Genomic DNA, 16,633 nt, shown 5'->3' with positions numbered 1-16,633 from the left:
AGGAACCCCAGAAAGCATGGCCCCTTGATTTTCTATCAGCCCAGAACTAAAACAATTTCCAAGGCGAACTCTTCATACAGGGATTGGACTCAACTGTGGGACATAAAGTGATACTCGTGAGGAGTGTGCCTCTTAGCTCAGGTAGATACAAGAGACTAAATGGGCAGCTTCTCTCTGGAAGTGAGATGGGAAGGCAGAGAAGGTTAGGAGCTGGTTGAATGGACATGGGGAATCAGGGGTGGAAAGGAGAATTGTGCTGTCACAGTATGGGGAGAGCCATTAGAGTCACATAACAATGTATGTACAAATTTTTGTATGGAAAAAATAAATTTTTTTTAATTACTTAAATTGTCATTGGAGGAAACTTTCCTGGATCCAACCACCGCCGCACATCAGACCTCCCCCCACCCAGTCTCTGCACCCTGAGTAGCTTCTGCACTCATTGCACCAACTCACAGAAAATACCTTTCAAATTAAGCCATTTTCAACTTGTCAAGAGGAAAACATCATAGCTTGTAAGCAGTCACACACAACTCTAAGCTTTTACCTTAAACTGTATGAATCAGTAACTTAAATATAGGCAGAGAGCAAGCCTTCTTCACAGGATCCCAAAGACATTCAAGGGTTTTCATGTCCCAGGGTGCCCAGGAAGACAGGCCTGGTGATCTGTTCCCCAAAGGTCGCAGCCATACAAACCTTAGACAGCCATTCTCTGCCGCACACTGGGGTGCCATCAGTCGGACTGAATTGATTGGCAATGCTTTTTTGTTTTAGTTTCTGCCATCTGGCTTTGCCCAGGCCTCATCCACGAGGCACTGTCTTAACTCCAAACAGTGGGATTTCTGGGACATATGGTTGTTCTATTTTTAGATTTTTGAGAATTCCCAGAGTTTTCCACTACTCTGTACAATTTTGCGTCCACACCGCAAGAGACAAAAATTCCAGTTCCCTACATTCTTGCCAATATTCACTATTTTCCGTTTTGTTTTGTTTTTTTACCTTAGCCCTTACTGGTATTTTATAAGCAAAGGCTGGTGACCCGAATTACCGCATCTGTTTGTCTCAGGTCCCTACCCCAAGTCTGGCCCAGAGAAAGTCTCAGTTACGAATCACAGGATGAGTCTCTGTCTCCCTGGTTCATAAGGGATAGAAATGGAAATGATGCACTCTTAGGGTGTCAGGATGAAACTACACATTAGCACAGGCAGTTTTGCATTTTACATTTTAGTTTGGATCTCCACTGACAATTTCAGTTCTTTCCTAATTAAATGGCTTAAATTCTAATATCCGGAGCGGTTCCTGGGGCCAACCACTTCTGCACATCTCCCCTTTTCAAGGTCTCAGGCCCATACCCCTGAGTCCCGTCACCCTTATGCTAGGAAAGGTATCTCCACCAGCTTGTAAAAGTTTCAACTTAAACTGATTTAAAATTAAGAGAAAAACAACGCAGTTTCCAATGTTTAAGTGGTCCCCACCCTCTTGGTTTTTCCTTAAACTGTCTGAAACATGAAACTAAATAGGTAGAGAGCACCTCTTCTGCACAGACTAAACACATCCAAAGTTTTAAAACCCGAAACGGAGATCTACCGGAAGCGAGGCGGAGAAAAGCCCCGGCCCTGCCCACCCGCTGCGTCCCCGCCGGAACTGGTCTCTCTCCTAGCCCCGCCCCGGCCACGCCCCCATGTCGCTCGTCTTTTCCGGCGGGCGCCTGCGCAGTGTACAGACGAGGAAGCCAGTTGCTCTGAGAGAAATAAAGGTGAGTGAGTTGCCCTCTTTCTGGTTTAAACCAGGTGTTCGCTGTCCAGGTTCTCCACACCCGGCCCGGGGGTCGCTCTGGACATTAAAGTCCCCGCACCTGCGCTTCCCACCCCGCTGAGATCCCAGTGCGGCCGTGAAAGGTTACGAGCCCTGGTCGCTCCACCGCCGGCAGGGCGTCCGCGTCCGTTTCCGTGTAAAATTGCGCTGAGGCGGTCCCCGCCCCGGCCTTTCTGCCCTGGGGTCGTGCAGACGCCGCCGTCTGCGTCGTTTTCCTGCTAAAAACCCTTCCCTGAACCCCGCCCGCCCTGCTCCGAGTCAAGTCCTTGCCGGGGGAGTCTCTGGCTACATCCCTTCCCTCCCCCCTCAGTGTCGCCCCTGGAGGGCAGCGCGGGCCTCCCGTCCTCTCCTGGTTCTGGGACTCTGAGACGCCACCCTCTCCTGAGAGCTCAACCTCGTGTCGTCTTCTTGTCTGGCCATGCTGTTCTTTCGACTTCCCGTTCACAGTCACCGCTTTCTCCCTGAAACCGGTGTCGGTAGAGGAGATCTGGGACTGTCTTTTGGCATCCCGTGCTCTTCCATCCCCGATCCCACCCCTTGGAAAGTGCTTTTCCTGGGCAGCAGGCATCTCATTCCATCCCTGTGCACGTGTGGGCGAGAGGATTGAGAGAAAGACACAGAGAGCAACTGTGAGTGAACTGCAAATATCGAAAGTTAGAAAACAAACATTATGGAAAACCATAAACAGATGGGAAAATGGAGGGTTGGGGAAGGACTTGCAAAGAAACTTTGACAGTGAAAGAGAATAAACAGAAAAGTAGCAGGAGAAAAGAGAAAATAGATATAACTGGAAAAAAGGATGATCATCCAAGAGTGAGGGGAACAAAGAGGAGAGGGCCCATAGTACTAGGAGTGGGGAGACAAAGGGGAAGGCATTTCAACAGAGTGGGGGTAGAAGGGGACAGAGGTAAAAGAGTTGGAACCATTAGAGACAGTGACTTGGTGGAGGGACAGATCGATCTGCAAGGGGTGACATGGAGATCAGAGGGAGAAACAGCAGGGAGGGAACTCAGCAAGCTGGGGATGCCAGGGAGTGGGGACAAAGGGAGCTTAACAGTAGAGGGGGACAGAGATGCGAAGAGAGAAATATATGAAGATGAGGTACAATCAGAGAGGTTGGGGAGACAGAGCAACAAAGTAAAATGGAGTGGGGCTGAACAGGTATAGGAGGAGGACTAGACAGAAGGGGAGAAACAACTAGAGAGGAGATAGTGGAGAACAAAATGAGCAGAAACTGAGGAGGAAACACAGCATTAAAAAAGGAGCAAGAGAAAACGAAAGCCAGAAGGACAAATAGCATTAAGAGTGAAAGTGGGAAACACATAGTCATGGAGAAAGAGGGGACTCAGATCCAGATGAGTGGTGAGTTGATGGGATATTGTTGATTAAATTGTAATATATTTGTGGCTTTGTAGTGTAAAATTTGTTTAAATCACACAGATGAGAATGAAAGGACAAAAACTCCTGTCTATAAGGGTTGTTCGTTTTAATATTACTTGCATCAAAGGATAACCCCTATTACAACTGCTATTCAGCTAGAGGGCAGTTACTTGTCTCAGTCAATTTGGCTTCACCCTCTCTCTGCCCTCCAGGAGAGTCTCTGTCCTTACAGGGTGCCCTTTCAAATGAACATTAAAAGTGTTTTTTTTTTTCTGTTGTTTTTTAATGGATTTACTCTTATTTTCATACTACATTGGTTTTTTCCCAGCATTATTGTGATTAACTTAGTTTATTGAATTTCAACTTTTCTCTAAATAATCATTGTTGTTGTTGGGTTCCATAGAGTCAATTCTGACTCATAGCGACCCCTTGTGAAAATGTAGAACTGCCCCATAAGTTTAACTTGGCTGTAATCTTTACAGAAGCAGATCACCAGGTCTTTCTCCAGTGGAGCTGCTGGGTGAGTTGGAACCGCCAAACTTTTTTTTTTTTTTAAATAATATTTTATTGTGTTTTTGGTGAAGGTTTACATAGCAGTTTAGGTTCCCATTCAACAATTTCTACACAAGTTGTCCAGTGACATTGATTACATTCTTCACGGTGCATGAACATTCTCAAACCAACCTTTTGGTCGGTAGCCCAGTGCTTAATTGATACTACACCAAGGCTTCCAACTTTGACGCTAGCTGTCATTAATTTTTTTTTCCAAAATTGTTTTTCCTTTGAAATTTACTAGGTCAGGTTCAGACTATTAGAACTGCATGCTTTCTACTTTTTGTCATGTATTGGGAACATTCTTTGGTACCTAGTAATAATGTTAGACTATTTCAGTGTATACTTTGTAGGGATGTCAGTGATCTTTTGTATTTTATATAGAAACCTATCTTATGCAGTTAATCAAATACTCAATTTTCTTCCCTTGTGTGATCTGTTAAAATAGTGAGCTTTGAGCTATAAGTAGATGTCCTCTTGTCCCTCTTGTCCTTTCTGTGCAAATGTTAGAGGCTGTGTGGATTGGCTTGGAACCTTGTTCCAACAGAGCCCATCTATTCATGATGAAGAAATTTACTCAGAGCTTCTTTCCTAAGCTGAACCCTGATTCAGTCAGCAGCATCTTGCACAGTTGATCACTCCCTTTCTTTGGAAAAACATTCTTCTTGGTTTTCAGGACATTGCAGTATTCTTTAAATATCTGCCTGTCTGTGTATTTCTTTCATATTTGACTTTGCTTCCTGATCACATCTCAGTTTCCTCCTTTGGTTTCTCCTGAACTGCCTGGTCTCTGAAAGAGGGAGCACCCGAGGGTGCAGTCCTTGTTCTTCTCTTCTCTGTCTATACCCAGGGCCTTTCCATGTCATCCAGCTTTAAACACCCTGACATCTCCCATTTTTACTTCCAGTCAGACCTCTCCCCTGAACTCCAAACTCATGCGTCCAGCTGGCTCCTGGAAGTGTCTGCTGGGACCTCTCACAGGCATCTCTTCCACCTTAAACCCTAAACATATTTCCCCTGCACTCCTCCAGGTCTCAGTTAAGGGCTGCTCCAACCTCCTGGGGCTCCAATAAATATCTTGGGTTTTTTTTTTTTATTGTACTTTAGGTGAAGGTTTACAGAACAAATAGTTTCTCATTAAACAGTCAGTACACATATTGTTTTATGACATTGGTTAACAACCCCATGACACGTCAACACTCTCCCTTCTTGACTTTTTTTTATTTTTGGTGAAAATATACATAGCCAAACATACACCATTTCAAAAATTTCTACATGCACAGTTCAGTGACATCGATTACGTTCTTCCAGTTGTGCTGCTATTCTCACTTTAGATGAAGGCTTACAGAACAAAATAGTTTCTCAAACAGTTAGTACACATGTTGCCCTATGACAATGGTTAATAGCCCCACTACATGTCAGCACTGTCCTTACTCAACCTTGGGTTCCCTATTACCAGCTTTCCTGTCCCCTTCTGCCTTCTAGTCCTTGTCCCTGGACTGCTGTGCCTCGTTAGTCCCATTTGGTTTTATGGGGCTGTCCTATCACCGGCTGAATGGTGAACCTCGGAAGTGACTTCACCACTGAGCTAAAAGGGTGTCTGGGGGCCATACTGTCGGGGTTTCTCCAGTCTCTTTAAGGCTAGTAAATCTGGTCTTTTTTGTGTGTGTTAGAATTTTGTTCTACATCTTTCTCCAGCTCTGTCCAGAACCCTCTGTTGTGATCCAGGTCACAGCAGTCAGTGGTGGTAGCCAGGCACCATCTAGCGGTACTGGACTCAGTCTGGTGAAGGCCTTGGTAGCTGTGGTCCATTAGTCCTTTGGACTGATCTTTTCCTTGTATCCTGTTCTCTTCATTCTCCCTTGCTCCAGAAGGGGTGAGACCAGTGGAGTATCTTAGATGGCTGCTCACAGGCTTTTAAGACCCCAGACGCTACTCACCAAGGTAGAATGTAGAACATTTTTTTTATAAACTGTGTTATGCTGGTTGAGCTAGATGTTCCCTGAGACCATGGTCCCCACAGCCCTCCGTCCAGCAATTCAGTCCCACAGGGAGTTTGGATGTATCTATGGAGCTTTCATGACCTTTCCTTATACAAGTTGTGCTGGTTTCCCCAGGGGATTTTTTTTTTTTTAAATAGACAAGACAGTACCTTATTTGTAAGTATTTAACTTTAGGATAAAATGAAGAAAACATTAGGTTGTATCTTAAAATGATTGAAGAAATACATGGTTTCCAAAATACTCTTGTGGTGTGGAAGAAAAACAGCTGAGGACCCCAGGCCCTTTCCAGTCTGCTTCCTTAGGACCTCTGAGACTTCATGTCCTACTTGACTCCTTGCTCACTTCCTCTGCTCTAGCCATACAAGCCTCTTCCGGGGACCAGAATCACTACTGCCTTAGGGCCTTCACATGGTTGGTCCCTCTGCCTGAATCTCCTTGGTCCCTCGCTGGTACCTGTTACACACCCTTTATTCCTTGGTGCTTTGTTCTAATATCACCTTCTCAGGGCAGTCCGGAAACCCTGGTGGTGTAGTGTTTAAGAGCTATGGCTGCTAACCAAAAGATCGGCAGTTCAAATCCACCAGGTGCTCCTTGTAAGCCATATGGGGCAGTTCTACTCTGTCCTATAGGGTCGGTATGAGTCGGAATTGACTCGATGGCAGTGGGTTTGGTTTGGTTTTTTTTCCAGGGCAGTCTTCTCTGACTCGCATTTAACATTTCAGCCACACCCTCACCCCCAACCCCTGGCCTATGGTAGGTGTTCTGCAAGTTTCTCTCTGCTCCTGCCCTTGTACTGGTTGGATCCATGTGACATCATGGTCCCTGGGCAGAGCAGAGCCACAGGTGGAAGGTGTGTGTGCTGGCCTTGCCTCCTCTGAGCCAGCTTAGTCCTGGCTTCACACTGGATTGCTGACGCATTTTGCAAATACATCACTTGTGACCTTCCTCAGCGATTCCCCATGAAATCTTCTGGGTGATGTACAGGCTCAAGGATGGTTAAAGTGCCCCAGGTGATTCTAATCTGCATGCAGCCATGAGCACCAAGGCTCTGGGCCCTCCATTTCGGAGGGTGAAACTAGTCCCTGATCCAGTGGAGGTGGGAAGGCTCTGCTGTGCACGGCGTGTGGTATCAGTGCTGGTCTGGGACCTGAATGTAGGGGGATCAGTGCACCCCTCATCCCCCTGCTGCAGCAGAGTCTGGGTTCCACCAGGAGGGGAGGGTGATAAACTCACCTGTTGGTCTCCATGTAGAAGGTTATTGTCCCTGAGTCCTTCCTGGGGCAGTGGGCAGCAGGGACTGTCTTTCCCCAGGTGAGGTCCTTCCTGTGTGTGTGGTTGTGGCACAGGAAGAGGTGTGCTGATTCTAAGAGCATATTTTCAATACGCAGGATTGACCTCTCAATACTCATCCTGCCTGAGAATGAAGCCAGGAGGAAGAGGAGTAAAGAAAGAGGCATCCAGAATGGCTATTTCCCAGGCAAGTCATAGTCTTGGTTGGTTCCTGTCTCCTTCCTGAAATGCTGTCCTGAGAATTTGCTGATCTCCTCTGACTCTGACGTGTCCTGCCTGACATATTTGCTTGCACCCGTCATTGGCCTTCTTTCTGTCCTCCCTCACCTTCATGCAGATTCCATCTCATGGTGCAACCCAGTGACATGGGACTTGTGAAAAGGCTGCATTCGGGGAGCATCATGGGAAGGGCTTCATACCAGGCCTGTTTAGGAGAAAGGAAGAGGCTCCATTGGAGCAGTTAGTGTGGGTAGCAGGGAAGGTTTTGGGTTCACATCTGGAAGCCGTGTGAGCTCTCTGTGGACCAGCATTAAAGAAACCACACATTTATGTGCCATATTAATCTGTGGGAAAAGCTGAAAATCCTGAAGAAGATTTATGATGGGAAACCTGCTGTGCTTGATTTTATAATAAATTTGAAACTCAACATGGGAATTGGTGTGTTTTTGGTTCCAAAATACTGATTTAGAATGGAATGGAAAGTTTCATAACAGCCATCAGTGATGCTTTATTCTGTAATCAGATTTAAAATACGGAATCCACCTAAATGTCTACAGTATGAGGTTCTTTAAATCATTCACAGCACATCTGCTGGGAAAATTTTCAAATCCCAGTTCTCGTTTCTCTGATTGCAAATGTGTTGATCAATGCAAAGCAGTCTCCTATCATTTCTGTTTCTTTTCTGTTCTGACACTGGCTGCACATCTGGCACTTCTTACTCTGATCCCAACCTCCTGGAGCTAGGCCACATCTCAGAGATTAAAGGCTTGTCCAGACTGCCAAGTCTGCCCAACGCATCAGACACCAGCAGCAACCTCCTCAGGTTTTAGATAATAAAGGCACCTCATTTACTCAGGAAATTGAATGGGTTTATCTGTCAGGAATAAAGTGTCCTGGTAGTGCAGTTGTTAAGGGGTTGGCTGTTTACTGAAAGGTTAGTGATTCAAACCCACCAGCAGCTGTCTGACAGAAATGACCTGGTGATTTGCTCCCATAAAGATTACAGCTTAGGAAACACCATGGGGCAGTACCACTCTCTCATATAGGGTCACTATGAGTCAGAATCCACTCGGCACCCAACAACAAAAGTTGATTCATTACCTTACAACCATCTGCTGGCCTTTGGCCATAGGTTTCTTTTATATGTCTAACATTTGGAGGATTACTTTTCCTCTCCTCTCATTACCATTGTTTGTACGTTTATCTCCGTCTAGTTCTTCCTTAGGCCAGTTCCCTTATTACATGTGGAGGAGGCTGCAACTCAGTTTCCCAATACGTTTAACCATCAATATCATTATTCAGCAGTGCCAGTGTTACACCATAATCCAAAAATAAGAGTCAAAAGAAACTGATATATTGTCAGAGTCCCAGTCATTAGGCTTTAGTCATTAGCCTCCGTCCATCATCCCATCATGTTGTAAAACTACTCCCAGGCTTGCAGATTTACAACATGCTTCTGTCTGATCTTGTCAGGTTCCAAAAGCAGGAATGGTCTGTCTGGTCTCCCTTTCAGATACTGTATAATTGAGCTAAGGAGCAATATCATCTCTTGCTCTAAGTCTCTTTCAAGGCGTTAATGTAATTTTTTTATTTCCGTCATTGTGTAACACATTCATTCATTCATTTACACACAGCTACTCTTTTTCCTTTTATCTGTTTATATACAAATATTTCCATCTTCGGAAGGGACTTTCAGTGCGGCCACTGTACTGGTATAGATTGCCAGCAGCAGTGCTACTCTGGTAAGTGCCTCCCTGTCGGTCCACTCACAGTCATAGTTACAGTTTTTGCTTAGGAATCATCCCTGTTTACATTATTCACCCTGGTTGCAGCCCAGGTCCTGGACCATAGCATCAGACAATGGGAAAAAAATTGAGGTTATGTGGGGAAAAGACAAGAATTGAAGTGATATGGGGAGGAATTGTATAGTCATACCAGTATTCTCCCCCATCCTTTCTTCCCCAGATCTAACAAAAAAGTCAGAGGAATCTGTCCATGAGAGATTCTCCCTTTCCGTCCTCATATTGTGTGTGAGCACACACTTGTGAAAGTGTAAGCCAGCCCTTCATGCCTTTATCTTTTAGAGAAGCAATGTTTCAATTCCCTGTTCCAATTTTCTATCAAACTGTTACTCTGAAGATAAAAGCATGTTCCTTTGTCTGAAGAAGCATGACCGAGCAGTCCAAATTGACACAAAATCTTCTGTTCTGGTTCTTCAGTAGTACTGTGAGTACTTGCATTGGTCTGACATGCCAGCTATGTGTAGGGCCTTCCCCCTAGGAATCTGCCCCACAGCCATCTCCAGTCTAAGTCTTTCTTGCTGGCAGACAGAACAATTTTTATTGGCACTTTGTGCCTCAGTGGGTGAAAGAGGAATATGTCTAGATTCAGTCCATTTCTGCATTGCTGTACCACCTCCATTTCCATTCATTTCCTGGACCCAGGTATCACCTAAAACAAGCATATCAGGATATCTACTTGCAAGCTCCAGCTAATTTCCAGCCTTGCAAGTGGGTTATTCTGATGAGTGTGGACATGTCCTACATAATGTACCACACAGGTTTCCTTAGAGCTGTTTAGAATCCCTTCGTGAACATCCTTTCAATGCTGTATCTGTTACTTAACTGTTTGATTCTTTAGATTCAATGCTGAAGCCTGTCCACCTGTGTTCAGGTGCTGGCTCTGCCAGTTATTAGCAGTTTGAACTGAGGCAAGTTCCTTTCTTTTATTGCCCACAAAAAAATAATTGAAAGGATTTCATATCCTCTGGTGGAAAAATACGACAAAACAAAATTAGGGGCATATAACTTGCATAACATTATCTTATATGGATCTGTGAAAATGCTCACATCAACAGAATTGATTTGTATACGTTTTTTCTATCATTTTCTTGAGAATTAGAACTTTTTCTTATGCACTTGGTGAGATGTGTTTTCTATTGCAGGGACTGTTAACGTTCAGGGATGTGGCCATAGAATTCTCTCAGGAGGAGTAGGAATGCCTGGACCCTGCTCAGAGGGCTTTGTACAGGGACATGATGGTAGAGAACTACAGGAACCTGGTCTCTCTGGGTGAGCATAACTTCCTTCTAGATATCCAGATCGGCCCTGTGTGTCTTTGCATTTTCCCTTGTGAGTCTCTTGGAAGGCGCTGCTTTGCTTGTTGTACTTAGAAATCTCTGTTCTTAAGACAAGATTGAAGTTGATTTAGAAATAAAAAGCTTCATAATGCAATATCTGGATTTTAGTCTTCTTCTTTCTTCAGATGATCTGCCTGTTTCACACTAGAACATAGCTATTTCCAGAGCTTCAGTGAGCACAAAACCTGGCGTACTTTATTTATTTGTTTTTTTCTATATTTTATTAATTTATTTTATTGGTGAAAAGTATTTTCTGATAAATGTTTATAATACTTGTTAGCTAAAGCTGGTAAAAGGATAAGTTAATTTGTTTTCCTTTCTTAATAAGTGAGTAATGTTTTTAATCTCTTTCTTGTTAAAACAATTACACATTTTTCAAAAGCTGAACTTTTTAATCACAGTTATCTAGGTACAATAGTTAAAATGCAAACATGAGTAAACAGCTAAATGGCTTTTTCTACTAGGAGCTTTTTTTTTTAAAATAAAATTATTTTGTTCTGGTTGAAAATATACACAGCAAAAATACACAACAATTCAAGTTTCTACTGTTACTTTATGGCTTACTTTAGTATATCCAATTCTATAACTTTCCTCCTGTGCTTTTGGTTCAATAGTTGTTGGAAGAGAGCTAGTTATCTCCATATTTAATATATTTCTTAAGCATTTTGAAGGAAGTAGTCGATGGATGAAAACTTTTGGAATAATTTTCTGTGAGTCATCTGTGATGTTCTAAACTGAACACATGGCTTGGATTTTGTTTTGGAAAAGCTGTAGCATATCATGCCTTTTTTTCTTTCTTATAAGCAGGACTCTCACCTTCTGAGATGAATGTTATCTCCATTTTGAAGAAGGGGACAGAGCCCTGGACTGTAGTCAACAAGATGGATAAAGTAAACGACCCAAGTAAGTGAGACTGTATCGAGGTGTGAACATAGATAAGACCTCAGATGGTTAGAGAAGAAACCACGTTAGTACATATTGTTTGCAAACCCCCTCAAATGGGAAAACACAAGTTTATTTCTTGTAATGTCTCCGAGTAAACTTTTCTTCTTCGTTCTCCTGCCTGCCCCCCCCGCTTAGTACTTTCTTCAGACGTGTAAGAGTTCATCCCCCAGTGCTGTTCCAGCTAGAGCAGAGACAAAGGCAAAGTCTGTTACAACCTACAGCATGCTATTATGTGGTCCCTGCGAGGCTTTTGGTTCCTTGGCTTTGAGAGGGACGAGGAAGACTATTTCAGTGGGTCCTCTTGCCCTCTTGGTTTCACTTTCTGTACTTGATTCCATCTGATCCTCATTTCTCAGTTCTTATACATCAGAGCTGAGGCCTCTGTTGTCCTGAAAGATCTATCCACCTGTTATTCTCATTCCACACTCTCGGGAGACCTCAGGAGACAGCAAAACATTGCCAGCTCTTCCATTGTATATGATGCTCAGGAAACTGCATAAGGCTTTTACAAGACCTCCCAGGCTGTTCAGGCCCTGCTTAGACAAAGAACTTGATTTGGCCTTTGGCTTTGGTTCGTGAAACATAACCCTTGGAATTTCCTGAGTAGGCAGGGTGTCTTTGTTATCTAAAAATGGCAGGCAACACTTTAGAATTTGTGCATATGAGTAGGGGCTACACAGACCCCACATATCTGCTAACTAACCTCAGAAAGGGAGGGGGCTTGAACTAATCAGTCATGCATGAATATATCAGTCATGACTATGCGTTGAGGCCTCAAGCATGACTATATAATGAAGCCAATAAAAGGCTTTGTTCTTGGAAGTTCTAAGGGCATGCTGGTTCTCGAGAACATCTGTTCTTGGGAGGATTGTGTTTCCTGGGACAGTCCCTGCGGACATTGAAGCCTTATATGGGGACTACTCCCTTTCACATGTTAGGTCAGGACACCTCCTAGACCTGTTCCTATGTGACTCTTCATTTGTATCTTGTTTGCAATGCAGTAGTAATAGTATGGTGGCAGTAGTGTTAGACCTTGTCTAACTTCAGGGAGAATGAGGGTCACCATCAAGATCATCCCAGAGCTGATTCTTGTGAGGGGGAGGTTAGACATACCTCCACTCTCCAATCTTTTTACCAATTCTGACACCAGCCATCCTCCTCAGGGCACTCTGCTTCTCTGCTGGGTTCTATAATCTGTTGCAATGGCTATATAGAACTCACAGACCATATTGACAGTTAAATGGTTTATTAGGAAAGTAACATGGGATCAGGATCAGCAGGCTACAACTCAGGCTCATGAAGCATATCGGCAGAGTCTCCTTTCTTTACTGCAGCACAGCTCTCTTAGCTCCTCTCTGCTGTGCAAGCAAGCAGGCCCTTTTCTCTGCCATGCATGCCCCCTTTTGGGCTCTGCAGGCCTCCTCTCAGCCCTGTGAGGACAAGCCACTTGACCTCTGACAGCAGGCTCCTCTTGGCCCCCTGAGGACAGGCTTTTCTTACTCCTCTCAGGAAAGGCCTCATGTTAGCCCCTGCCCTGTTTGGCAACTGTTGCAGCTCTTTTCACTCCGCAGACAAGTACCCAGAGGCACCCCACTCTGTCAGCACCCTAAAAAGCTAATTGCTACGAGGTGGATGTCAGACATACATCAGCGCACCAACCTTTTTACCAGTTCTGTCAGCAGTCATCTCTCACACAGCAATGTGTACTTCTCTTCTTTTGATAATTTGTTACAGTGGCCACACAGAACTCACCATACTCACAGTTACGGGGTTTATTAGGGAAGTAACAGGTTACAATTCAGAACCAGGGTCAGGATCAACTTGGAGGTAACAAGAACAACTCAGAATACAGTTCTTTGATCAGAACAGTTTTTGGCTGCTGCCACCAGGCCCTCACTTTTGGCCTCAGCCTCACCGTTGGCCTGGGCCCTCGCTCTCGGCCTTAGTCCCAGCTCAGGCCTGCCCTCTGCCCTGCTTGGGCAAGTTACAAAGCTCTATAGCTCTGCCAGTAAGGGCTCAGAGGAACCCCTCTCTGCCAACAAGCCTCCTACCTGAAGGCGCTCAGCTCTGTTGTTCCATGAGTTGGCCAGCCTAGCTCTGCCAACAGGTGCCTGGAGGCACCCCACTCTACCAGCAAGCCTCCTGCCCAAAAGTGTTCAGCTTTCTCACTCCATGGATTAGCACGCCCACTGTAGCTACCTCATTCTGTGGGCCAGGAAGACCACTGTGCCTTCTCCCACCATTTTCCTAGTACTGCTGTTGCTATTTCACTGCCACCATTCTTGCCGTCTCACACCATCTCGTTTTCCACTTCTCTGTCTCCTGGGTCTAGGATGTTGTCAGCACATAGACCCTGGATGTAAAGGACACATGCCACTCCTAGCTCTTCTTCTTGATGGTAGTGCGGTCTCCCCCAGCCTCTGGGATTAGCTCCTTTTAAGCCAGCAGAATAGCAAAACTGACCAATCCCATGCACCTTATTTTCATTAGAAAACCATCCGATCCTCTTGGTGGGACAGTCCGGTCAATTTGTGCGAGTTACAAGACCATAGCTAGAAGGTCCATATAATAGTTCACTGCACCACACTATGAAAAAGTTTCCTTTTCCCATTTAAATTAATTGAATTTTTTACATTAGGAATTTTGTGTGTCTTTGGAATATATACTTTAAGTTACTGTCTTAATCTGACAAATACCATAAAATTAACATGCCATAATTCATTACATGAAATATGTTGCTTTTTCTACAGTGTGTTTTAAATTTTCTAAACATAGCTTGTTGACTTTTGTTTACATTTTAATAAGGTTTTCTTTTGCTGCAAATGTCTTATTCTGTTAATTATTCCTGCTGTCTAGACTCACCTTACACATCTTAGAATAACAAACTAATATTTAAATATCTTGTATTTTACGAGAAACTTAGCCAGTTTTTGCACTTCACCTTTGCTTTTAATGCCTGCATTTTCCACAAAATTTAAATAAAGGTTTGGAAATTACATTCTTAACATTTGAAGACTGATATGTTCCTCTTCTTTCTTTACAACTTTATTTAGTATAACATTCACGTATTCCGTGTTGATTCATATGCCGTTGCTGCTCTGTTGTTTTCTACCCATCTTTGGATGCTTATGTTGCTGACCACCTCTCTGTACAATGAATTTCTCCATGATTCTCAGTGGAACTGCCAAAAAATGTTTTTACACTTAACTGCTACTACTACCACCACCCTTCTATATAAGCCATTTTGCACTGTGGTTCGTTTAGTTATTTACCCATTAAGGGCCAATCATTGTATTTATTGTTTTAATATTATGTATTTACATGAATATGGTATTTCAAAAGTCAGGTATTCTCAACATATATTCTTTCTCTTACTGTGTCCTCCTCCTCCTGGGATTCTCCTTTAATCCTGTTAAAGGAGAATTCTTGATAATTCCAGAGACTATACCTTTGTTAACTATACTTGTTATATTGTTCATGTTTTACTAGATTGTGTTATGAATTAACTTTCATTATTATTTACAGATGATTTTTTTTTTCAGTATCTATTAGGAATATAACTATCAGACACCGGTTGTTACTGTTGCAAATGCCTATTCTGCATGAGAAATCCTATTAATTTTGTGTCCCTAATTATTTGAAGTCCTGTGGATAGAAGTTTCAAAACTCTTTTATAAGTATTCTTGTTGGTGGAAAATTATGTTTTTAAATGTAAAATATTTTCCAACAGGTGTTAATAGAAATCTTGTTTTTTTTTATATCTTTTAGATATCTTTTCTGAATCTGTGATCAAGGAATTATCACCAAAAGAGATCATTAATAAAGGAGAATTATTCCAGGGAGTGTTGTTGGAAAGACATGAAAGTCATGGCATCGAGAATTTTGATTTCAGACAAGTCAGGGAAGATATGCATGAGTTTGACAGTCAGTGGGGAGGTGATGAAAGAAATGGCCAAGGAGTGATTACAACCTGTAACAAAATTCTCAATGCCTTTTACAGTGGCTCAGACCTCACTAAACATCAAAGAATCCATACTGGAAAGAAACTACATAAATGTAACGTATGTGGGAAGGTCTTCAGTCAAAACGGATATCTTAAAGATCATCTGAGAATTCATACTGGAGATAAACCTTACAGATGTAATGTTTGTGGCAAAGCCTTTAACTTTAGCTCGAACCTCAGTATACATCAGAAAACCCATACTGGTGAAAAACCCCATAAATGTAATACATGTGGCAAGACCTTTAGTCAACGTTCAGGCCTTACGTCCCATCAGAGAATTCATACTGGAGAGAGACCTTACAAATGAATGTGGTAATACTTTTGCCCGAAGATCAAAACTAGTAGAACATCAGAAAATTCATGCTGGAGAGAAACCTTACACATGTAATGTATGTGGAATATCCTTAACTAAAGGCTCAAGCTTAACCAGACATCAGAGAATCCATACTGGTGAGAAACCATATAAATGTATGTGGTAAGTTCTTTAGTGGAAATTCAGGCCTTACAACTCATCAGAGAATTCATACTGGAGACAGACCTTACAAATGTATTGAATGTGGTAAGGCATTTATCCGAAGAACAGAACTTGCGCAACATGAGAGAATTCATACTTGGAGAGAAACCTTACAAGTGTAATGAATGTGGGAAGGCTTTTACCCAAAGACCAAACTTTATACAACATCAGAGAATTTGGTGCAGAGACGTTACAAATGTAATGTGTATGGTAAAGCCTTTAACTCTGCCTCACAACTCGCTACACATCAGAGAAGCTGTACTGGTAAGAAAGCCTATAAATGTATGTGGCATGGACTTTAGTCAGAATTCACATTTTACAATTCATCTGAGAATCCATATGGGAGAGAAACCGTACAGGTGTAGTAAGTGGTAAAACCTTTAACTGGGGCTCAGTCCTCACTGTTGTTAGGTGCCGTCCAGTTGGTTCCAACTCATACTGACCCTATGTAGAATAGAAACACTGCACAGTCCTGCACCACCTTCACAATCCTTGAGGTGTTTGAGCCCATTGCAGTCACTGTATCAACCTATCTAATCAAGAGTCTTCCTCTTTTTCACTCTCTAACTTACCAAGCATGATGTCTTTCTCCAGGGACTGGTCCCCCTGATAACATGTCCAAAGTACATGAGAAGAAGTCTCACCATCCTTGCTTCCAAGGACCACTTCGGTTGGACTTTCAAAGCAGATTTGTTCCTTTTGGCAGTCCATGGTATATTCAGTATTCCTCCTCAACACCATAATTCAAAGGCATCAATTCTTTGGTCTTCCTT

The 16,633-nt window shown here is 43.2% G+C and overlaps 1 long non-coding RNA gene and 1 pseudogene across 1 annotated transcript; both read left to right on the top strand.

Annotated features, from left to right (window-relative positions):
- The first annotated feature begins 1,690 nt into the window (after positions 1–1,690).
- LOC111821519 (uncharacterized) lies at positions 1,691–7,221 on the top strand. The gene is made up of 3 exons (XR_002824906.1): positions 1,691–1,756; positions 3,678–3,715; positions 7,139–7,221. It is a non-coding gene; the product is annotated as an uncharacterized LOC111821519 (long non-coding RNA).
- A 2,480-nt stretch (positions 7,222–9,701) lies between these two features.
- LOC111818990 (zinc finger protein 160-like) lies at positions 9,702–16,361 on the top strand (annotated as a pseudogene).
- Positions 16,362–16,633: the final 272 nt, after the last annotated feature.

This window comes from Trichechus manatus, unplaced genomic scaffold (assembly GCF_000243295.1).
Source record: "Trichechus manatus latirostris isolate Lorelei unplaced genomic scaffold, TriManLat1.0 scaffold00087, whole genome shotgun sequence".
NCBI classification, from domain to species: Eukaryota; Metazoa; Chordata; class Mammalia; order Sirenia; family Trichechidae; genus Trichechus; species Trichechus manatus.
Note: the sequence above shows the minus strand (reverse complement) of the source record. Positions and strands in the feature narration are given on the sequence as shown.